Source organism: Antechinus flavipes, chromosome 4, assembly GCF_016432865.1.
Source record: "Antechinus flavipes isolate AdamAnt ecotype Samford, QLD, Australia chromosome 4, AdamAnt_v2, whole genome shotgun sequence".
Classification (NCBI taxonomy): domain Eukaryota; kingdom Metazoa; phylum Chordata; class Mammalia; order Dasyuromorphia; family Dasyuridae; genus Antechinus; species Antechinus flavipes.
Genome location: NC_067401.1, coordinates 434505223 through 434531225, shown reverse-complemented (window position 1 = coordinate 434531225; position 26003 = coordinate 434505223). Strand labels below are relative to the sequence as shown.

The following is a 26003-nucleotide window of genomic DNA, read 5'->3' as shown; positions in this document are numbered from 1 at the left end:
GGCATCTTGCATTAGCCTGTGGATGGATGTATGCTAACCCCGGCCTCCTCCATCAGGGAGCAAGGCGACAGCAGGCTTTCCCACCAGACTTTGCCTGCTGGGTTTGGGGGAACGCATTGGATCAGAACTCTCCACTGGCCCTGGGCTGAAGTGGCTGCTGGCCTGGGAGTCAAGTAAGTTAACTGGTTTTTTTTTTTTTTTCCCTCCCCTCTCTCTCTTTCCCTCTCTTTTTGGGCTGCTTCAAACCGAAAGTTAAACGAGGGGGAGAGAGAGAGAGAGAGCAGAGAGCGAAAAAAAGAGACAGAGACAGACAGACAGACAGACATAGAGACATCCTTCCATTGTCTCAAGCTGAAAGTTTTAAGAAAGCAGAGAGAGCGGATTGTTGGGGAGGGGGGCCGTCCTTGGGACTACATTGTTGGAGATTTCTCATCTGATCTGGATCCCCCGGTGTGAGCAAAGGAAGGGGACAGGCAGTAACCCAACAGAACCAGAGAGCAAAAAAAGGAGATTCCATAGCAGCTGAAGACGGTAATAAACAGAGTGGGGGTGACGGGTAGACAGACGGAGGAGATGTGGACAGGCCGGAAAGGGGCTCACGGCGGAGCCTCTTTGGGAGGGGGCCGGAGCAGGAGATTAGGGTTCCGTGGGGCCGGTTCTTTTCCAGGGCCCAACTCCCGGTGGGTGGGGCAGCCTGGTGTTCTTTAGAGTAGATTCCACCCCACCCCCACGCCAAGTAGCGGGACAGACAACTTTGCCTGGAGTTGGGAGAGTGGATGGGGAGGAGCGACTCAGTGCCATCTTTCCAAAGTTTCATGGCTTTTAGAGGCGGAAGGGACCCTAGAAAGCATCTCAGCCAAGCACACCCGCTCCTCCAGTTTTCCAGGGGAGTAAGCGCCTTGTTCTTTCTTTCTTGGCGGTAAGGCTTTGGGGTCTCTCCCTTTGTTACTGGCTACCGCCTCCCTCCACTGTTTTCTGTTGGGATCTCTGAGTTTTGGCCTGGATTCAGGAGTCCCATCCAAAGGAAAAGAAAATTTTTCCAACTTGCTGGAGTTCTCAGTCGGCTCAGCCATTTGAGAGGAGAGTTCGACACAGTTCAAGTCAGCAGGGGGTTCAGCCCCATTTTGCCGACTTTTTTCCTTTTTCCTCTTTGAATAACATAGACTAATGATACTGGAGGGGCCCATAGAGAGCTTTTAGGCCAAATCCCACCCTTTACAGATGTGAGATGTGAGACCCAGAGGGGTGTAGCCACTTATTCAAGGTCACTCTGTGACACAGGCAGGATTATCACTTGCTTCCCAGGCTATGGTCCAGTGGTACCATGTTGCTTTCATGGAAACATTTGTGGTGATGAGGGCACCAGACTTACAGTCAGAATGACAAGTTCAAATCCTGCCTTCTATATTTACTAGCTGGGAAAGTTGCTTATTCGTTTATTTTATTTTTGTCTCACTTTCCTTATTTGTAAAAAGGAAACTCGGTGCATTTTAAGGGTTAATTCTTCCAATTGTGAATCTATACTCTTAGGGATTGGGATGAGGCATGCTAGATTTAGACCTAGGATGAAAGCCTGTCTCTGACAATTGGGCAAGATACTTCATTGTCCTTTGCCTCAGTTTCCTCATATATAAAATGGGGATAATAATACATACCTAGAGTACCTACCTAATAGGATTGCAGGGAGATGATGTATGTGAAACCCGTGGAAGATTTTAAAACGTTATATAAATGTCCATTATTATTATTTCTGTGAATCATGACCGATCTTAGAATTCAATTCTGGAAGGGGACTTCCTCATCCCATACCTCATACCATAGAGGTAACTTGTCTTGCTCTAGGTCAGTTACCAACTAGAAGAGCTTTGAACATTCACACCAAAGCTTTCCCACCTTTTGGGGCAAATATTTTATATCATGAGGGCTTCATAATTACTTCCCCATATCAGCAGGTTGACATATTGTGCAATATGATTAGTTGCTATCAAGTGAAGTCAATTGACAAGCATGGATTAAGCACCTACTATGTGCCAGATATCATACTGTGTGCTGAGAGAAGAAAGATCATTGGAGCAACAAAGCTGTTCTCCCCTTGTTGTACTTGGTCATGAATTGGTTTTTATTTTCAGACAGTTTTTTTTAATGTTAAATGTGTATAATTCTTCTCTGCATATTTCCACATTTCTCATGCTGTACAATAAGAATCAGATCAAAAAGGGAAAAAAATGAGAAAGAAAACAAAAAGAAAACAAAAATATAAACAGTGAAAATACTATATGTGATCCATACTCCGTTCCCACAATCCTGTCTCTGGATGCAGATAGCTCTCCCCATTACAAGACAATTAGGGCTGGTCTGAATCACCTCAATGTTGAAAAGAGCCAATTCAGGTAGTTTTCAGAGTATAATGAGAGTAAAATAAACCCATATTATATTTAGAATCAGACTTTTTATGGATTTCATGCTGCCACACTTTTCTTATATGACATTGTTGTCTTCCCTCTTTGAGCTTCATCTTTCTCCTTAAAGAATTTGGCTTCAATCAGGACAGGTCTTCACACTTTTTGTGACATGGACCCTACTGGCAGTCTGGTGAAGCATATGGATATCTTCTCAGCATAATTCTTTTTTAAAACATTCACAAGGAAAATAAATGATAACTTTCAGTTAGAAGTTATTGAAAAATAAAGATGTATTTCCCCCCTTAAGTTCACAGAAAAAAACCAGGTTAAGAATGCTCTCTGAAGTCTCTTTCCATTCTAACTACTTTGGAATGGAATAGAGAGCATTTTATTAAATAATTGTCATTGCCAAGCACTGTGCTAAGTAGTAGAAATATAAATAGAAAAGAGTTTTTGCTCTCTTGGATCTTATGTTCTAATTGGGGGAAAATAATAGTTTAAGAAGCAGGGCAGAGGGCAAAGCTCAGTGGTCCCGGGGATGCAAAAATGGGGCAGATTGCAATGTCTGAGAATGTGGAGGGCAGAGGCAGCCTTCTTCTTTCTTCCTTCTCCTTCTTTTTGTTCCTTTTTCCCCTTCCTGACTACAGTATATGCATATGTATAAAACACAATAGAAAATAATTTCAAAAGGGCACATTTTAAGACCCAGTAGTTCTTATAGCCTAGTGACCCTAACTGGGGCTAGGTAGAAGGGTAGAACCTTTTAAAGAAGGCAAAACTTAAAGCTTTGTTTTGAAGATAGCTGAAGATGCTGTAAGAGAAAACAAGAAAAGTCACTATGGTGTCCAATGTGTACAGTAGTTCAGAAATGGGACATGAATAAGAGCATGAGGGCAGGTGATATGTGTTCATCCTGAATGATAAGCAATAAATAGACTGTGAAGTGCCAATCAGAGGACTTCTGAAGCAGTAATGAAACTTCATGATCAGGGAAGGCTTGTGGGTCTATATATACTTTATGAATGCCAGTTGTTGGATACAGGGAGACCATTTGGGAGGTGATTGAAATAGGCTATCTAAAACCTGATCTAGCATGATGTGTCTTAATGGAGAGATGTATTTGAACAGCATTAGGAAGGTAAGGTCCTTCCATGAATTTCAACCAATTAGTCAGGAAGTATTGATTGAGCATTTTCTATGTGCCAGAAGTTTGGTAATACAAAGAAAGGTAAATTATTCCTATTCTCAGCATCATACATTCTAACAGAGGAGACTACATGGAAAATAACTATGTACATATGATATCTTTCCTTACTCCATATAATATTACATTCAGTTGTCAAAGTGATCCTCTTCAAGTTCAGGTCTGACTATGACCTATATCTAATAAGCTTCAATGGTTTCTGCAGAATAAAACAGAAAATTGTTCTATTTGGCTTTTAAAATCTTTTACAACTTAGTCCCTTCCTCTCTGTCCAGTCTCTGTATATTTTACTCCCTTTCTTATACTTTATGATGCAATGACACTGACCTCTTTGCAGAACACTCTTTTTCTCGATTCCACCCATTAGTACCATCTCTCTCTGAATCTTGGAATGTTCTTCCTCTTCACCTTTAACTCCTAGCTCCTCTGGTTTCCTTCAAAATCTCAACTAAAATCCTATCTTTTGTAAAAAGCCTCTTAGTCTTCTTAAATATTAGTGCCTTCTCTCTGAGATCCCTTCCATTTTGGCCTGAATTGTGTGTGTGTGTGTGTGTGTGTGTGTGTGTGTGTGTGTGTGTTTATATGTATATTCACACATTTTTATACACGTCTATATATGTATCTCTATATGCCTCTATCTATTAATCTATTTGCCTCTATCTCTCTCTCCCCCTTTTTCTTCCCCTCTGCCTTTCTCCTTTTCCTCCTTATTCCCTCCTTCTCTTTCTCTCTCTCTCTTCTTTCTCTCTCCTCTCTCTTCCTCCTCCCTCCCTCCCTCCCCCCCTCTCTCCCCTACTTCTCTCTCTCTCCCCTCCTTTTCTCTCTCTTCCTGTCTCTTTCTGTCCTTTCTTTTCTTCCATCCTCCTTTTGTTCCTCCCTCCCTCCTTCTCTCTCTCTCTCTCTCTCTGTCTCTCTCTCTCACCTTTCTTCTTTCCCCTTCTCTCTTCTCTCTATCTTCCTTTCTCCCCCCCCCTCTAACTCTTGCTTCCCTCTCTATCTGGTTATTTACCTATCTGCCTGCGTTTCTGTCTCTCTGTCTATCTCTCTAACTCTCTTTCTTTCTATCTGTCTGTCTATCCATCCAGCTCCCCACCTATATATTATTTTTGCCTAGTTGTTTGCATGCTGTATCTCCCATTAGAATATTACCTTCTTTTTTCATATCCCTAGAGGTTAGTGCAATTAAAAATACTTGTAAATTGATTGATTGTGGTATAAATAATAGTAATAATGATAAAAATAATCTATATACTCTCATTAACTTGCCTCATAGATGTATAGGTTTGTGTAAGATCAAAGGAATATAGGCTGAAAGATATTTGTCATGACCTAATCCAATCATTTGGCAGATAAGGACAAGAGAGGCTATTTGTCCAGAGTCACACAAGTTGTAAGTGATAGAGGCAATATTTGAATCTAGGTCGTCTGACCCAAATAAGTCACTAGCCAAAAAACTAGCCAGAGTAGCTGTCTATATAGACATGAGTTCTATTATACATTTTCATGGAGTTTGGGCCACTGTCAACATCTTTTTTTGGTTTAAATAATAGCTTTTTATTTTCAAGATACATGCAAAAATAGTTTTCAACGTCTACCTTTGCAAAATCCTGTGTTCCAAGTTTTTCTCCCTTCTTTATCCCATGTCTCTCTCCCCTAGACAGCAAGTGTTACAATATGTTAAACATGTACAATTCTGTTATATATATTTCCACAAATATCCTGCTGCACAATGAAAATCAGATCAAAAAGGAGAAAAATGAGAAAGAAAACAAAATGCAAGCAAACAACAAAAAAAGGTGGAAATACTATATTGTGATCCACATTCAGTCTTGACTGTTCTCTTTCTGGATACAGATGACTCTCACCATCACAAGACCATTGGAACTAGCCTGAATCATCTATTGTTGAAAAGATCCACGTCCATCAATGTTGATCATCATATAATCTTATTGTTGTGTCAGCATCTTTTCAACTCTTTTAGGTTCTTCTCTATTAAGAAAAATGGCTACTTGAAGCAAGGACATTATTGGGGTTGGGCAATCAGCACTTTGCCTCAGGATGCCAAAATTTAGAAGGTGCTGACAGCCCTTCCAACTCAGAAACAACTGCATTTAGTTCCTAGTTAGCAGGAATAATACACTCTTCTTTCCCCCATTTGCCACAACTCAGATGTTTTTCTCCCCATATACTTCTTCCCTCCCATCTCTTTGTCAATTAATCAGTCAGCATCCCTGCCCTATCCCTCAAATGACCTTGTTTGTGAAAGTTTATTTAAGGTATCGTTTTATACTGATTGAAAATGCACAATTCTCAGGCAAATGAAAATGAAAGCAAATATATATCCTAAATTGAATTCACCACAAATATATGCTAATACATAATGTCATCTCCTATAAACATTGGTTTCTCTATGCCCTCTTTCCATTTCCTGAAATGCGTGTTCAATTAACTTTGGTTCACTGAGTACCAGCACTGAACTGGTACTTTGATAATCCTGGGATCTTGATGAGGATGCTGCCTCTAGTGATACACATTGTGGTTCATTCAAGACTGACCATTCTATATGACTCTCCCTTTTGCCCACCTTTAAATTTTCTGCAACAGTTTGGGAGATTTCCTCTAGTTCTTTTGACATTGTGTGTATATCAAAGAATACAGAACTACTTTTGGGGAGCATATTGCATCTTGATATATGACTGTCACACCTCTTTGGTTGTATCTTTCTGACAACATCTTTTATAGATATCTTTTTTCCAATACAGCTATCATTTGGCAACATGTTATAGCTATTCCTGCCTATCATGACTTTAGGGTAGTAGATGTATCTATCTTTGGACTTGAAGTCCTGCTTCAGACTCTAACTAGCTGCATCACTGGACAAATAATTTATCTTCTTTGCCTTTGGTTTTCTCATCTATAAAATAAGGGAATTGGATTCATTGTCCTCAAAAGCTCCTTTTAGCTCATAAGTATGCTCTTTGGGTGACTTTGACCTTTAATTCTTTGGAGACTGGGAGATCTCAAGACTCATAATCATAAAACATCGCTGGAAGAATATTGTTAAGAAATATCTCCTACTCCTTTAAAAGGAAATACAATAATGCCAATTCAGAAAAGTTTTGTTTACCTGAAATGGTTTTCTAAAAGCTTGGGAGACTATTATGGGAGAAGAAAAGGTCTAGAAATACCCCAAACTTCTAAAGTTCTGTAAGGGTATCCTAGGTCCAGTTGGGCAGCTTCTGACCTTTTCACTAGCATCCCTGGAGAAGAAGAAGTGGGAGAGAGCAGTTTTTATTAGGTCTTTAGGGAATCCTAATATTTCACTATGCATACACATTATTGTATTTAATGATAATAACATCCAATAGAGGAAATTAAAAATTACTTTAATTTTTATTTACTGGTTTTCTATCAGGTTGGTTTTCAAATACATCCATTCCCTTTCTCCTATTCAATGAATACTTATAGCAAAGAATAAAAAATAAAAATGAAAAAGAAGCAATTCAGCAAAACTAAAAACTCATTCTTATTCTTGATTTTCTCAGAATTTCAAGGCTATATTACCTTCATTCTCTAATACCATAGTGTAGTTCAGAGCAGCCCTCCTCCCCCAAAAGGCAAAACCTTTAGTATATATGCAAAGTTACTAGCAAGCAATCAACCTGGTGTGTGTGTGTGTGTGTGTGTATGTGTGTGATATTCTATTATTTGGTGCTGAATTGTGTGATATAGATTTTTAAGTTCAACAAAAATTCAGATTGTAGGACTTCAGAAAAGGGGAATATTTAGGTAAAACTAATAAGTGTAGTTTCTTGTTTCTAGAACATTATGGTAACTAATTTGGGGCTGCTTGGAACCACCCTAGAGATAGGGCCATGGAATCTCTCCATTAGTTGTGTTGTGAATATGTATCTCAATATACATTTATAAGGGAGTAGTTGTGAATATTGTTCCGGGGGTATGAGGGAGTCAGTTTATACAAGTTTGTTAGAGACTGTTTTGAAATTTTCAGCACAAAACATTTACTAACACACTCCTGCACTACCACATTCTCCAGGACCTGTACCTTCTCTTTCCCTTGGTATCCTTGGGTTTCTTTGCAGCATATTTGATTTACAAATCTATCACACCTGTGATGTATGCCTTTTTATGGGGACATTGATTTAGAGATGGGAGACTATAGAGAGTATTTAATCCAACAACCTTGTTTTACTTATGGAGAAACAGACTCAGGAAGATGAAGTCACTTTCCCAAGATGACACAAATAGTAAGGAATAGAGCATCATTTCAAACAGAGGCTATCTGACCCCAAATACAGAATTCTTTCCATGTTGCTCCCACTTTCTCTTGTAAACATCTTGCTAGAGTCAATAGCATAGCCAGATTCTTCTGCCTGGATGTCTTATGTTTCTCCATCACTGAACTCTAGAATGACATGGTGATCAGTCCTGACAGTCCCCTTTTCTGGATGCAAATGAATCTCTCCATCATAAATCTGTTAGAATTTTGCCTTGCTTTTTTTGCTCATCATGTAGCTCACAATTTGAGGAAACACTGTGCATTGTGAGGGACTAGAGGGAGAGATCTCTTCTTAATCCATTTTATTAGCGATTAATCTAATTACTGACTTTTGGTAAAAGATTTCACCAGTGTCACAATGACTTAGGAAATCAGAAAAAAAATTTTTCTTTAAAAAGGAGCACAGTTGTAAAATGATGCAGTATAATATAACATTCTTTGCAAATTTTGTTGGAATTTGAATGCTTTGTGAATTAGGAAATAGGTTGGTTTTCTTTTTTTTAGTAAATCAGAGTGAACTCTCATTTCTAGAATTAAGGAAGTTTAAAAAATATGCTATTGCATGTATCAGATGGTGTTAATATTGTCAGTTGACAGTAGGGCTCACATCTTTTGTTTATGTTGCATTGTATAGCATGTGCATTAGACTCAAGGAGACTAAGCTCCTTGAGGTCAGAAACTGTATTCTTTTTATTTGGGTATTACAGCCTCTTGAACTTAATAGATGCTCACTAAATGGTTTTTGAATTGAATGAAATTAAATAGAACCCCTAGTGATCAATTGATCTTGACTCTATCATCAGGGCTTGCTTGAGTTGAATGAGTGAGAAACACACACACAATGTCATTCAAACATCCTTTTCCAAAGCTGAAAGCCATACTGCTACTCTTCCCTTAAATATCCTGGAATGATGTTTTTACCCATTCTTTTTTTCCTACTTCTTAATCTCTCTGTCTTTTCTTCTGCCTTTCTTAACCCCCTCATCATGGACTCACTCCTCTTTTCCTCTCCCTTCTCTCCAATTTCCCTCTTGTGTTGAGATCCTTCACCTTTACCTTCCAAAATGATCTTTCCTGTCAATGAATTGCCTTAGAACTTATATTGGTTGGAACTGTGGAATAGGAAAGAGAGAACTGGATAAATAGGAAAGGGCATTTTTTTACCTAATCTCACTTCCTTTTTTCCATTCCAACTTTAGGTGCTGAATATTGTAAACTGGATTATTTTATTATTTAAAACCATACTAAAAAAATCTATGAGGATTCAGCAATTTATGTGGAGTGAAATCCTGATTATAACCATTCCTTAACTCCACCCACTCATCTACCCCCACAATCCCTTGAGAGAACTGGAGAGATGTTTTCATAGTATTAATAATAGTTATGACATAGACTAGTTGACAGGTGACTTCCGTTCAAAGTCTGATTTTTTTGGACCACCTTCAAGCTTTTCCCTGTAGAATCCTTTCTCCTTGCCCAACTCTGTTCTAGATGAAATGTTTAAGTTTTTCAATATTTCCAACTACCACCATCATAACTATTTATCAAGTGATGGATAGTAGCAGTGTGTTTCTCTGGGATGGTATATGAAGCCTATCAGACAAATCATTTTTGGAAAAATGAGCCTGTGAAAAATGACAAATTTTGGAAAAAAGTATTTTACTTCTTCAGATTGGTGTTCAGTACTAGGCTAATCTATACTATATTCATCTTCCTGAGTTCTAATCTAACCTCAACCACTTACTAGTTATGTCATCCTGGGCAAATCAAACTTAGCCCTCTTTACCTCAGTTTCATCATCTGTAAAATGAGCAGGAGAAAGAAATGGGAAACCATTCTAGTATCTTTGCCAAGAAAACCCCAAATGGGGTCATGAAGAGTGGACACAACTAAAATGACTGAACAATAGTGACAATAATAGCACAGTGTGGTAAAGAGCCAGTGAGGTGACCTATGTAAAGTGCTTTACAAATATTAAACTGCTATATAAATTCTAGCTATTATTATTAATAAATGTTAGCTATTAGTCCTAAGACATAGTCTTTGTCTGGAAAGGCGCTCACAGGAAACAATTAAAGAACAGTAGAATTTAGTTGCCAATTTAGTCATATAGATTCTGGAGTTCAGAAAAGTTTGGATGGATGAGAAAAAAAGGCATCATTCTTCTTGTTATCGTCATTGTTATTACCCCCTAAGAAAACGATTTCAGTCTTGGAACCATAAATTTTCAGAGCTGAATGGGAGCTTAGAGATGATTGAATCCAACCCTCTCATTTGACAGATGAGGAAACTTGAGTCCTCCTGGAAAGGGGAAGTGGTTTTTCCAAAGTCCACATGTCTGAGCTGGGATTAGAGCAGAAGGCTCCTAACTCCTAATTAAACATTTTTTTCTACTACATCAGTCTCCAGTGGCTTGATTGGAAATGTATTTGGGATTTTTTTTTAAGATCCTTCTAATACTGATTCATGATGCTGATATTTTTTCATCTAATTGGAGCTCTTTTCCCCCAGGGATACTTTTTTTTTTTTAATGATAATATATAGAGTTGGTCCTACAACTGAAATTCAGAATTCTTTCTGATAAATTTTGCTGCCTTTCACAATAACAACATGTTGCATAGGAGATTCCATCCTTGAAGGCCTTCCAGAGCCTGCCCTATATCACTACCATGTCTTACTGCCTTGATCATTTCCCCTAAGACTTGTAAAATTTGGAGCATTAATGAAAGGTACAAGATCAGCTGGCACACAGTCTACGAGAGACTTTGAAAAGTTCTGGACAATTCCCCAGCCTGGGGAGAAGATAGGCTGGAGAGCCATATGAAAGGTCTCTCTGGCTCCAGCATTCTTGATAGCTATCTGAAAATTTGTTAATTAATCAGCAAGCATGTACTAAGCATGTTTTATGTGATAGGCCTTGTGGTAGGGATTGGGGAGTCAAGGAGAATTCCTTGAAGAGATTGTATTCTAATATTTTAATGGAGGAGACAAATATGTGTTTTATACACACACATCTATACACATATGTGTGGTTATGTGAGTGTGTGTGTATATATATGTATACACACAAAAAAACATTGTCATATATAACATAGATATGGTTACATATGTGTATACATATGTAGAAAACACATTGTTATATATAACATATACAACAAAATATGTATATAAATAACAAATGGATCCTCCTCAATTAAAATATTAAAATAAAATCTATGTGTATGTGCTTGTATACCAAAAAATAAAGTAGGTATAAAGGAAAGTTTCAAATACTTGGGGGTTGGAAAAGGTGAAGACAAGAAAGGCTTGTAGAACAAGGTACTTTGAACTGAATTTTGAAGAAAACTGGGAATTTTAGTAGCCAGAGTATAGAAGAAATGCATTTGAGGTTTGGGAGATAGTTGTGTAAAGACATGGAGTTGGGAAATAGAGAATCCTATGTGAAAAAGAGTAAAAAGTCTATTTTGGCTGGATTATGGAGTGGCTAGAGGTAAGCAATGTATTAATAAGGCTGTAAATAATGGGAAGAGGCCAGGTTAAATGCCACGCAGAAAAATTATCATTTAATTTTTCAGGTAATAGGAAGACCTTGCAATGTTTTGAATACATAGGGAGGTAACAAAGGAAGAATGATGATACAGGAAATTTTCACTGTGAAAATTGTGTGGTGGATGGATTGGAGTGGAGAGATATTTGAGGCGGGGAGATTAATTAGGTGCTCCTTGCCATAGTCTAGGTAAAAAGTGGTGAAGAATGAGTTTAGGATGATGGTTGCCTGAGTAAAAAGAATGGGCCATGTGGGAGAGATATGGTAGAAGTGACGTTTTGGCAGTGGATTGGATGTATGGGGTGATAGAGAAGGAGTGGAGTATGATGCTAAGGTGGGAAGGCCAGGTTGGGGAAGAGAGTGTTTGTTGATTCCCATGCTTGCCTCTCTGGGCCAGTCACTGCTTATTCCTCAGACCTACTTGCTCACCTCTGCCTCCTTAATTATGCTTATAACCAAGATTTCACTCTCTTGTACCTCCCTCTCATTTTGAATGAATCCCATTCATCCCCTCAAAGCCCAACCCATTCATGAAATCTTGCCTCACTACTCCAGCCCACAATAACTTCTCCCTTCTCTGGACCTAGTGTTACCCTCCCTGCATTAGGGGCTTAAATGTTCTCTAAAGGTTTCAAACTCAGGCCCATTTTTGCTACTGACTTTGGGCAAACCCATTCAGCCCTTCCTTTTCTTCAAATGTAAAACTAACAAGTACTAAGATGTTTGAAGTTCCAAGGAGGTAACATTAGGAACTTCAAAGTGCTAAGAATTGTTTTTATTTTTATTTAAATAAAAATTAATTTTATTTTTAAATAAAAATACATTTTATTTACATCTTTTGTTTTTAATATCACCTAGATTTTTCAATGTATGCTTCTTCACCCCCACCCCAGCCATCATTTATAAAAAGAATAAAAATGAGGGAAAAAATCTATTAAGCAAAACAAAAACAAATAAGATTTACATTATATGCAACATTCCATACTCATAGTACCCCTTCCCCACTTTTTGAAAATAAGCAGGCATTTCACATCTTAGATTTGAGGCCATGCTTGTTCATTGTGATTTCACAGAATTCACTTTCTTTCATTTAGTTGTTAATTTTTCCATTAACATTATATGTGTTGTTTTTTTTAACGTGTTTCCTTTTTGCTGTCATTTTCAATTTTTCGCTATGTTTTGCTTTTATAGTACAAATATTTACAGATTATCTCTACTTTGTGAGAGGAATCTTATAACAAAGTAAAACTGTTATATAAAACTAGCAATACAGTGACCTCATTGGAAAGGATGGGCACATAACATTTCATATTCATGGTACCATCACACCTCTTTTCTAAAAAAATGACCAAACTTATTTTTTTCTCCCTTATACTTCTACCCCAGTAGAAACGAAAAATTTTTTGATGATAAATATATATTGGTAAGCCAAACTCTTCCTACAATCACCGTGCTATAATCAAATATTACTATCTCTATTTTCATCTCTATCTCTATTGATTTCAATTTTGATCTTGATCTCTACCCCTCCCCCATCTTTCCCCTCTCCTTACCCCTACCTCTCTCCTATCTTGATCCCTACCTCTAACTCTATCTCTACTCCTACCCATATCCCACTTTCCTAGACCCATACACATTCTGTCCCCCTCTCCCTCCCTATCTTATTCCCTTTCCCTTCCCCATGCTCCTTCCCCTTTCTCTACCCATCTACCCTTACCTCTATTCTTAGCCTTACCTCTACCCCTACCCTTATCCCTACCCCTACACTTACTCCTATCCTTATCCTTACCCTTAGTCTTATCCCTACCCTATTTCTACCTAACATTCTTCACTTAAGATTCATGTCTTTGTAATAGATAAGATGATAACATAATGGATAGAATGCTGGACCTGAAGTCAGGAAAATCTGATTTTAAATCTGGTCTCATACATTTACTAGCTATGTGACCCTTAGCAAGTCACTTAACATTTGCTTCTTTTCTTCAACAGTAAAAAATGGAGACAGTCAACTATCTACTTCAAGGGGTTGTTGTGAGGATCAGATGGGATGACATTTGTATAGTTCTTAGATAATGCATGGCACATAGTAAAAACAATGTAATGATAATAACAATTATTTTTGATGAGAGAAAGAACATTTATCACTGATCCTCTAGAATCATGATTAGTCATTGTATTGATCATAGTTTTTTGCAGCTTTCAAAGTCACTTGTTTTTATACTATTGTTGTTGAATCAATTGTTCTCTTGATTCTCCTTATTTCCTTCTTTGTCAACTTACAAAAATTCTCAGAATTGTTCATTTTTTGTAATATTGAGGTTATAGTTTAAACTGTTCTTCTGGTTTGGCTCACTTCATTCTGCATCTGTTTGTGTATGACTTTCATGTTTTTTTATGATCACCACTTTCTCATTTTTTATAGCACACTGGTACTCCATCACATTCATATATTAGAGATTATTTGGCTGTTCTACAATGGACTGGTATTCTCTTATTTTTTATCACCACAAAATAATTACTACAAATATTTTTGTACATAATTTTCTTTTTTAGGGGTAAACTTAGCAGTGTAATAGCCAAATAAAAGAGCATATACCACTTAGTGAATTTTTGTATATAATTCCAAATTGTTTTCCAGAATGTTTGTAGCCATTTACAATACCATAAATATTGCATCAAAGCAGCTATTTTCCTAGAGTTCCTCCCCACTGATTTTTTCTTTTTCTTTTCTTCTTTTTAATTTTTTTTGGTCATCTTTGTTATTCTACAGAGTGTGAGGTGGCAGCTCAAAATTGTAATTTGCATTTCTCTAGTAATGATATAGCACTTTAAAAAATATTGTTATAGTTTTTTTAAATTTGAAAACTGCCTGTTCATATCCTTAGATCATTGATCAATTGGGAATGGTTCTTTTTTTCTGATAAATTTGAATCAGTTCCTTATATATGTTGGAAATGAGATCTTTATCAGAGAAACTAAGGGCAAATATTTTCCCTAATTATTTGTTTCCTTTTAATCATAGCTTTATTAAACTTGTTTGTATAAAACCTTTTTAATTTTATGTAATCAAAATTTTACAATTTGATTTCTTATCCTCGCTATTCCTTATTTGATCATGAAAGTCTCCTATTCATACATTTGAAGGGTATTTTTTCTATGTTTCTCTAATTAATGTGATTTTTTAAGATCTAGGACATGTTCCCCATTGGAATTTATCTTTCAATAAGGTATAAGGTGATGATCTATACTTAATTTCTTCCATATTTCTGTCCAATTTTTAAAGTTTTTTTTTTTTTTCAGAGAGTTAATTTGTATCCCAGTAGCTGAGGTCTTTGTTTTTATTCAACACTGGGGTATTAGATACATTTACTTCTGTATGTTGTTTGCCTGACCTGCACTTTGCATCAAATTAAATAACTGTTTCCACATTTTTCTGCAGCAACCATTTCCACAAGCAAAATAATATTCCATTGCATTCATGTGACTCAGTACTTTAGCTATTCTTCATTTATTGGCATCAGATAATATAAACTATTGTAATTCTCTCTCCAACTAGAATGAAGTTTCCTAATAGTTAAGAACCAAGATATAGACTTGAAACCCTTTCATAAGCCCATTTTCAACTGATGATGCTAGAAGATGATACCCCATAAGACAGAGAAGGCCAAAGATCAGAATATTATATTCCATGGACCATCTTCTCCAATGCTTATCACTCATTTGACTTACCAGATCTGTTTATTTCTGGATGTTGACGTTTGCTCACGATTCCAAGGTTATAAAGTATGCTGCATATATATAAAGTATATAGTTATAATTTTTCAGGCTGCATTTTGAAACTGGTTAAAGAAACTCTTTTCTTACCTTTGATCCAAGAAGACTCTCCTTTACTATTTTCCCAACTATCTTAATCCCTAGCTAGATATGATAATGTATTATTCTTTGGGCCTTCAAGGTTCTTTGGGTTTCTAGATGTACTCCAACCTATCCCATATGACTTATTCTCTTTTGTCCTTTCTTGTTTCTACAGTGATGATATACATTGGTACCTGGTTCTTGCACTCATTCTCTTCCCCTTTCCTTTCTTATTATCATATAATCCAGAACATATTAGTAACTTTTCTTGGGTTTATTTAAAAGGAAAAAATAGTAGTATCTACAAATAGTGAGACTAGAATTTCAGAGAAGCTAAAGTACATATGAGGGATTTTCTCTAGGACAGGCTGGATGGTCTTTAAGATGGCTAATTTATTCTTTAGTTATAGTTCTTCAAGCCTCGTATGTCTCCATGGCCTTCCCAGGTTAGAGTCCACACTACCAACCAGTGCTCCCTTGCCACTCAGCAGAGAAGGACCACTTTTGTTCTAGATATGTCTGTGTTTGTATGGCTTGGCTTTGGTCAACCAGAGTGCACTGGATTGAATGTGTGTCATTCTTACCCCATGTCTTTTTCATATAATATCCTCTTACCATTCTAGATGGCCCTTTTAGATCCCCCCAGCCTGCTACTCATTCTTAAAGACCTTGTTCACTCTCACTCTGACTACTTCAGGCCACATTAATCTCATCTCTTTCTACTACAAGGTATTAGGACATTTTGCTGTAGGAATGGATAAGAAATGGTCAACCAGAATATTAGCCTGGGTAGTTTAGGAACTTTGAGTTAGGACCTAAACTTTTGTTGGAATTCACTTTCTTTTCTATCAATTTCCCAATATGAGGTGATCAGAAGATTTCAGAAGTCTCATACTTAGAGATGATCTGTTATTGGGGGTAAACATGATTATGATTAATAGGCAGGAGAAGGCATGAAAGAGTGAAAGTATGATGCCTTGGTTTTCCATTCTGTATGTATATCATTTCCTTGCATTATCAATTAAAGAAAAAAATCAACAAGAGAAAAGCAAGTATTTATTGAGCATCTGGGAGGGAGCAACTCTGTTAACTGTCTTTGAAGGGTACAAAAAATAGCACATAAAATCATAGGATCATGAACCTACTCTTGGAAGATACCTTAGAAGTCATTTAGTCTACTCTTCATATTTTACAGAGGAGGAAAATGAGGCACAGAGAGGATAAATGGGTTATCCTAAGGCAGACAAGTGATATATAGAATAGCTAAGATTCAGACCAAGATCTTCTGTCTCCAAATCTGGTGTTCCTTCCCCTACTTCTAGTTTCTGCCTAGATATTTTAATTTAGAGAAGACATGAAACAATTAAAAATTAAAGATAAAAATAGAATAGGCATTTATGAAGTACCAGCTGTGTGCCCAGTGCTGGATAAAATATATTAGGATATCTTACCATCAAGGAACTTTTATTTACAGCCTGGAAGCATTTTAGAAATAGTAGAGGATAATTAAATTCTGATTTGTTCTGGTTCAGCTACAAGTCCTGTACAATCTGCAGGAAGGAATCTCACATTGGTGAGATCATAGAATTTTAGCTATTAAAAAATCCAAGAAGACTACAGAGAAGGATGAGCTGTTGTGACTTCAAATCCTCAGAGCAAGGGTGGGATTTGAACAAGACCTTTAGGGACTGGTAGTAGATGATCAGGCTGAGGAAAATAGAAGGAGCATTCTAGAATGGTGAGAGAGTGAGGTGACACTGTGGGAACAAAGATGCAAAGGAGGAAAGAACAGCCTGGCTGGAAAGGGAAATGTGTAATTTAATGGAGTTTTGACACACAGAGTGGTCTTTAAGAAATAAAAACTTGTTTGGAGCCTCCAAAATGTCCTCTTAATTACCACATCTTTCATCCTTCTACACACAAAACTGAATATATCTATATCTATATATCTATATATATCTAGGTATATCTATATCTATATCTATCGATATAGATATAGATATACCTAGATATATATAGATATAGCTGGCGGTGGTGGGTCTATGGTGGGTCAGGAGTCATGGGGACCAGCAGTCATGGTGAGAGCAGAGTAGCTGTTAATATCAGTGATTAGATAGGAATTCTAGTCTGAAAAAAATTCTGACTTTTATGGCCCAGTATTATTCTATCTAACAAGTGATCTACTCCTTAACCATGCTCACCTCTTTGTGGTTGGTACCTTTTTATTCCTGCTCTGTATGGATCTTCATGGATCTTCCATGTTTGAAAGCTTCAGCTCTAGAAATTTCTAGTTTTCTATCTGCGGGGTGCCTCCTGTGGCCTTAGAACGTGGAAACTAATTGGCAATATCTGAATAAGATGATTCTCCTCTTTATAAAAAGATGGAAGCTTCCATCCCTAAGCTCTTGAGCTGCCTTGAGGAAAAGAACAAAGATGCCTCCAGAACTCAACACTTGGACTTTCTCCCCATACTATAAGCTAAAGACTTCTTGAGGATGTCCTTCAGGATATCGCTTTCCTCTCTCTCCTTGGTCTTAGCTAATTGGACTCTCCTAGTATCCCTCTCCTGCTGGCCTTGTCTCTTATTCCCTTGGTTGTCTACAGTTAAACCACAGGACTTTATCTTTTATGCCGTTCTTTTAGTACATCAAATGAACACACCTATTTCCTCAGCATTAGTTGGCTCATGCAACTCTTGTATGAAGTACTCTTTAGTCCCAGCAAGGGATTTGACAATAGGTCATAAGTATGACTAGGAGGCAGTATGTTGTAGCAAGACTCATGGGATCTGATTTCAAATTTTGGCTCTGCCAGTGTGACCTTGGATAAGTAAGACCTTGAGAGTGATTCCCTTTTTTATTTGTAAAATAAAGAATAGGTGGACTAAATGTTAATTCCAGTTTTAGCTTTATCATCCAATGATTGATGATTAGAGAGAAATTTTTGAAGAATTAAATTGAATCTCAGCTTGGAAATAACACTTAGGAGATTCTCAGATTCTGTAATACTTTGGTTAAAAGTGATTGCTCCTTATTTTCATGAAGAATAAGAATGAAGAATCAGCACTATAGACAGGGGCACAGGAACTTGGACTTCAAGGACCTTTGGTACTCATTTAAATTCTATGCAGCAAATATTTATTAGGTACCTAAAAGGCTCAGAGTTGTGATCAAACTTGTGGCCTAAGTTAAGGGCTGATTGTATGGATGCTCCATATAAAATCTAGTAGCTTGTCAAAACTCAATATCATTATTGTGGAAAATAAGAACACGGGGAATAAATAAAGTATAAAAGCACACTATGGACCTTCATTGATTTACTGGCTATGAACAAAGAGACTTAAGCTCACTAAGTCTCAGTTTCCCTATTTGTAAAATGTAGATAATAGTAGCATATACATTAAAGGGTGGTTTCAGGGGTCCAGTGAGATAATATGTGCAAAGTGCTATGTAAACCATTACTCATTTTATATATGTGAGCTCTTCATGTTCTTATTGTACCTTGCATAGTTTTGATCAAGTATTTTCGCTTGTTCCATTATCTCCAGTGATTTTCCTCTGCCTAATACAAGTACTTTGTATCTACAGGATCCTAGATCTAGGACTGGAATGATTTAATAATAATAATATACAATTATTTATACCAATTGGTTGATTATTGTAAATTATTATATGTAAACTATTAGGCAATATACAATAACTACATTTATTACATGTAGTTATAGGAGAAAGAATGCCAGATTTGGCATTAGAGAGCTTGAGTTTAAAGCCTAGCTCTGCCAATTAATGACTTTGGGCAAATCTGTGCCTCAGTTTCCTTATCTGTAAAATAAAAAGTTTGGACTAGATTACCTCCAAGGTCTTGTCAAAACTTTGAAATTAACAAGCCCTCATGTTCTTAGCCATTTTTTGAGTTTCAAAGACTTTTCTAGCAATCTGGTGAAGTTTATGGACTCTTTCTCAGAATAATGTTTTTAATGAATAAAACACATAGAATTACAAAATAAAAATAATTATATTGAATCAATAAATCAATTACTTAACCTTTATTAAGTACCTACTATATTCCAGGCACTGTGTTAAGCACTAGGGATACAAAAAGAGGCAAAAGACAGCCCTTTCCTCAAAGAGTTACAATTTAATGGGAAAAAGTTATAATTCATTAAAACATTTTTTTAAGAAAACAAGTTCATGGACCCCAGGTAAAACACCTCTGTCTTACAGTATCAACTTCATAGATTTGTAAGAATTATATGAGATGGTATGTGTAGAACTTTATAAACCCAAAATCCATATATAAGTATAATAAACTGTTCTTTTTTGGAATCTGGGACATTTCTTTCTTATCCACATAACTACCCATTACTGATACACAATGAATATGGTGAATGATCATATCAATTGAAATGACAGTAATTAATATCAATAATAAATAATTATAAGGAATAAAAAAAGATTCAAAAAATCTTTTTGGGTCTTAGTTTCCTCACCAATAAAATGAAGGGATTGATCCAAAAGTCCTTCAAGTCCCTTCACATTCAAAATTCATTATTGTAATCATAATACTGGTTGGTTTTTTTTTTTTTTTTTTAACAAAACAACACTACTCACTCATTCACTCTCAGTAGGAAATGTGATGTCAGCTGTGGTTACAGTGGGTGGGAAAGAAGATGGATTCTCCATTTGGAGGGACAATTTAGGCAGCTGTGGATAGAATATAAACATTCCCATTGCTGCTAATGCTGAAAACTACCCCATAGGGCATTCAAAGCCAGATCTTTTTGGTAATTGAAGAACTACTGAGATAATTTAGGCAAACATGCTTTCCTTTCCAAAATTATTTGAAGGGAAACAATTATGTTAACTTTCTTTTTGTGTCTGTATCTAGACCTGTGATTTCAATAGTATAGGGAAATATTGATAAGGAAACTCCCTTTATGCATGTAAATCAGCAATTGTTGGGTAATTTTTAGTTTGAGAATATAACCTGGGGCCACATAATTATTAAGCACTTACTGTGTGTCAGTCACCGTGCTAAGTGCCAGGGATAGAAACAAAAAGCAAGGACCTTTCATCAAGAAGAAGAGACAACCTGCACATAATCAGTTCATAAAAGACAATTATTGAGTATTGGAAGGCAACCTTGGAAGAGAAGGCACTATAAACTAAAGAGAATGTGAAAAGCCTTCTGCAGGAAATGATACTATGTAATCCTTTAAGAATTTCACTGTTATAGTTGTTTACAATTTTTTTCTTATTTTATTGTGTCCAATCAACCAAAATTTCTTTTATTCTCCCCATCAAAAAATAGAAAGAACCTCCCTCCTTCAAAATCCCTCAAACCAACCTAATATTAGAAAATGTTGGAATCAGGAAAAAAAGGAAAAAAAAATAGACTGACTAAACAGCTCATCTTAGTTAATTCATCATATAAATACAGTGATCATTATTTATATCTTGGCCTTCAATTCAGTCTTCATTCACAGTGAATTAACTCAATCCAATAACTCTCCAACCAACCATTTATGTTCTGTCTCTTATTTAGTGTCATGGATCATAGTGAGCTCTGATCTTTGCTCCTTCCTACACAAGACCTGTTTATTTGCAAATGCAAATCACATTGCTGAAATTTCAGAGCAGACTGGAAAACATTCAAGGGAAGGCCAAAAAAACCAGGCATGTGCCTCTCATTTGAATTCACACAGGATGACAAACACCTCAGGAAGTTTCTTTATTTAAAAAAAGAGGAAAAAAGGACCCACAAATAAACAAATTCCAACCCCCTCATTCCTTTTAATTTACCTAAGCTCTCTGAATTGTCGGAATTCTATAATAATAATGATATTGATAGTGACATTTCTGCTTTACAAAACATCATATCATTGTGTAAATTATTTGAGGCTCCCAATTGACCTGGGAAGTAAGTAATCAGATAACTTCATTTTATAGAGAAGGAAGCTAAGATAGAGAAAATTGACATAAATCTAAGTACCAGAGCTGGAATTCAAACTGAAAATCCTCAAATGATATGGATATTCTCAAGTGCAGTTTGGCATATAACAGATGCTTAATAAATATATTTTCATTTATTCATTCATTCCCTCTATGCAGATTCCAATTCATACATCCTACAATAGATTCTTGTTTGAGTCATCCCACAAATTTCTACAATGGGTCTACTGAATGATATAAAGGTCTTCTTTGATTTCTTTTTTAATTGTGAAAATATAAGGAGAGCACCTGGACTTTTCTTTTAATGAATATTACTGATTTTCAAATCTTTGGAATTTGTCATGTTCTCTGACTCAAAAACAATAACATCACCAATAAATCCTGGTATTATTGGTATTATTAATGATTTTTTTTAAAAAGCTTTGTACAATTCTTTAAACTTCACAAAGTACTTTGCATATTATCTCATTTGAATTTTATTACAATTCTGTGAGGTAGGTACTATTATTCTTCCCATTTTTCAGATGAGGAAATTGAGGCAATAAAAATTAAGTGATTTGCCCAGGTCATACAATTAGTAAATGTATGAAGCAGTATTTGATTTTGGATCTTTCTGATTCTAAGTCCAGTGCTCTATTCATTAAGCATTGTATTAGGGGAAAATTTGCAGTCATTAAAGGTCTTGTACCCCAGTTATCTTTTTATGTTTAATTCTGGACCCAATTGGTTGTGCTTTTGCAATGAATATACGTGCTAATAGATAAACACACACAATACACACATACATAAATATATAATATATATAGATATTTACATACATATGTAGTCATATAAACAATATATATATACATATTTGTATAATTATATGCACATTCATCCATCTATCTTTCATCTATCTCTCTATCTCTAGCAAACCTAGATCTTAATAGTTGACATCTATTTAGCACTTAAAGTTTGCAAAGAAATTTGCAAGCATTTCATTTGATCCTCATAATAACTCTTTAAGATACATGCTGTTATTATAATTATATATAATACATATATATGATTATAATATTATTATAATTATAATGCCTTTATTCAGATCAGAAAACTGAGCTACATTAAATGATGTTTACAATCATCCAACTAGTAAACACAGGAGGTAGAATTTGAATTCAAATCTCTTATTTCCAAATTTAATGCTCTTTCTCTGGAAAGAAGCATTCTTCTAATTCCCATCCTTCCAGAACTATCCAGACTCTTCCCCTAGATTCCTGAGCTTTGAATGGTGAGATTTTAGTCTTTCTTGCCCCAAAGGGGTTTTTATGTCATTATCTTAGCCATTATTAAATCATATAACCCAGGTAACATTTCCTTCTACCCAATTTTCTTTATCTCCTTGATCTATCAGCTTCCTTCCTTAGATGTGAAGCTTCTAGAGGGCAGAGACTGCTTTGTTTGCTTGAATTTGTTACTCTACCATCTAGCAAAATGTTTGGGACATAATGAGCACTTTATAAATTCTTTTAGGAAATGGTGAGTGGATTCTTTCTATTTCTATTTTATTCCTTTGGAGCTAAGATGTGAAGAATTTTTTTCATGCTACTTTGTTGATATTTCCTTTTAAAATCATACTCAGGTAATTCAGTAATTCTTAAACTATCCTCTCCTTGATCTATCTTCAGTTGTTTTTCTTATATTTCACATTTCTAATTTTTCATTCTTTTAACTTTGTTTTGTTGTTTCTTGATGTCTCATGAAGAATTTAGCTTCTACTTGCCAAAATCAAAACTTCAAGGAATTATTTTCTTCAGTAAACTTTCATATCTTTTTTCCAATTTGACTAATTCTGCTTTTTAAGGAGTTCTTTTATTCAATGAATAATTATACCTTTTTTCCCATTTGACTTCTATTTTTAAGATGTTATTTTCTGCAGTATTTTTTGTACTTCTTTTTACCAAGTTGTTTATTTTCTTTTCATAATTTTCTTGCATCACTCTCACTTCTTATTCTAATTCATCCATTTCCATTATTATTTCTTTCTTTAATGTTTCCAGAAATTCTTGTTGAGCTTATGTCCAATTGGCATTTTTCTTTGAGGCTTTGGTTGTAACTATTTTTACACTGATGTTCTCATTTGAGTTTGTCTTGATTTTCTCTGTTACTGTTTTAGCTTTCTTAATGTTCAAGTTCTTTTTTTTATTTGCACATTTTCCTATATCTTGACTTTGAATTTTATTTCAAGTTGAGCTCTGCTCACCTGAGATTGGAGAAACACTGTCCCAACTTTAGGCTTTTTTTTTTGTGCTGCTGTTCTTCAAGTCTATTCAAGTTTTCAGTGTTTTAAAGGTGGTATGACTCAAGGAGAGGATGGTCACTGTTCTGCTGATCTATATCATGATCTTTAATCAGGAAGAGCTCCTGCTCCCTTTCAGAGGCAAGTATTAGTATTCCTCTTGGCCCTGGAACTGTGAGCAGGTCTTCTAATCTCTGGTAATCACAACTGCTATTGCTCCTCTCAGCCTTGGAAATATGACCAGCATCCCTTCCCTCTTATCAGCTATCCACAGACACTCATCTCTGTCTTGTGTATGGGCTATAGAGTTGTAAATCAGTTCCACCTTCACCCAATGCCATTAAAGGGTCCCTTGTGACCCATTTATGACCAGCTGTCTCTTTATCTCTTTACTGTCTCTATGTTGAGAACTACTGCTGCTGCTTCTGTTGTAAACATCTTCAAGACTTACTGCTTGTGCTTTTGTATTGACTTTGGGACAGTCTTCACCCCAGAATCACAGAGTTCTCCTGATGACTTCCTAAGTTGTTGGAGACTAGAAAAATTTCTCACCCTGACCTTTTGTTGTTTCTGCTACTCCACAGTTTATTTTGTGGCATTATTTTAAAATTCTTTGGAGGCAAATATTTGGAGAGTTTGGCCGAGTTGTTGCCTCTAATCTGTCATTTTGGCTCTCCCTCTTTATGCCTTTAATTTCCTTCTTTTGGCTCATTGCTGTTGCTAACTTTTCTAGAACCATATCAAATAATAATGGGAAGAGTGAATATCCTTACTGTTTTATTCATTGGAAAAGCTTCTAGTATAAGATGCTTATATTTTTGTTTTAAATAGATATTTTTGCCTATGCTTTGTTGACTTTTAGTATAAATAATGTTGTATTTTTGTCAAAGGCTTTTTTTTGGGTAACTATTAAGATGTAGTCATATATAGTTTTGGATGTTTTCTTTTTTAATATGATTAATTATATTGATTCATTTTTCCAGTCTTGAATCATTTATCCATTGAAGATATAAATTCTAATTGCTCATAATGAATGATTTCTTGGATAAATCCCCGTGGTGTGTTTAAAAAGACATTGTTGAAAATTTTTGAATCAGTATTAATAGATTGCTCTACAGTTTTCCTTCTATGTTTTATCATCTTCTAGTTTAAATATTAGGACTATATTTGAGTCATAAAAGGATTCTAATAGAATGCTTTCTTTTTCAATATTTGAGAGTAATTTGTGCAATATCAATTAAGTCTCATGTGAATTCATCAGAACTAGGAGTTTTGGGTCCATCCTGCTGACTTCATAAGTCCTTAAATTATCATCATTAGGTATTTTAGCATTTACTCATCAAAGAAGCCTCTATAGTAGTGACTTCATACTAGGAGACCAAGATTCATTTGTAGTTGTTAGTAATAGGACTAATTCATAGGGCTGTTGTGGAGATCAATCAAGATAATGAATGCAAATTAGCAGGCAGGGCTTATTGAAAAGTTTAGAATCATTCATTTTACAGCTGGAAGGCAACTTAGAAATTCAGTTAAGTCCAGTGATTATACTGATAATCAAACTGGGGCTCAGTGGGATGGTGACTTGTATCTTATAGGCAGTATCAGAATTTGGATTTACCTTTGTATCTCCTAGTCCAAAGTATTTCAAAGTGTAGCCTTTTGATGAGTAAAAGTTGAATAATAAAAAAATAACTAATAGCTCCATATCTATATCCTGAACAAACCTCTTTATTCCTATTTCAGTCCATATCAATCAGAAACTGAACTTCTTTACCCCCAGTCTTAGTTTCCACCAAGGTCAGTAGGATTTCAAAATGTTTTTCAGTTGAGCAACTGATGTTTACCAGTATGAAAATACATCTATTCTGGGATTAGGATCCTCTGCCTATATGTAGTGGGCACAAGCCATTCTGTTGAGGGAATTGTAGGGGTGAGGTGTTTGGTATTCTGTAATGAGCACTTGGAATGTCACCTAGCCCTATTGCTTTAGAGATTACACATTACAGTTAAGTCAATTCCCCTTCATTTTAGTATTCTTTTCATTTATGTTATTATAACCATTGTGAATATATTCCTTTCCTCATTCTGCTTACTTCATACACCTTCCCATGTTTTTCTGAAATCTTCATATTCATCATTTCTTATTGACATAATGGTAATCTTTGTGGAATATATCTTTGTCAAGATATAATTGGATAGGATGCCTTAAAAATGACATATCACTTTCCTTGTGAGTGTCTTTGGTCTTTTGGGTAGGAAGGCTTGTGGGTACCTTTCAATATTAAATGCTCCCAAACTCTAAAAAGAATCTATAATTGGTAGATCTTTTGGAGGGGGATGTTGAGCAGGGTATATAAAAGGAAACTTTATTGGCATTTGGTTGATAAAAGTACATATATGGACATGTTCTCCTTCCCTTGGCCTTTGAAGGGCTTAATTATATTCATTCAGAAAATGAAAGAAGCC

At 35.8% G+C, this 26003-nt stretch overlaps 2 protein-coding genes across 3 annotated transcripts in view; both read left to right on the top strand.

Annotated features, from left to right (window-relative positions):
- The window catches only part of UHMK1 (U2AF homology motif kinase 1), a 200789-nt gene that overhangs the window by 132690 nt on the left and 42096 nt on the right, over nucleotides 1-26003 (top strand). The gene's annotated exons all lie outside the window — the stretch shown is intronic.
- DDR2 (discoidin domain receptor tyrosine kinase 2) overlaps nucleotides 41-26003 on the top strand; it is a 203410-nt gene continuing 177447 nt past the window's right edge. The window contains exon 1 of one of the 2 annotated variants that reach the window (XM_051999129.1): nucleotides 41-173. The gene's annotated coding sequence lies outside the window, so the exon portion shown is untranslated. Of the gene's footprint in view, nucleotides 174-280; nucleotides 532-26003 lie in introns of those variants that run through there. The other variant, XM_051999130.1, reaches the window with a different exon arrangement.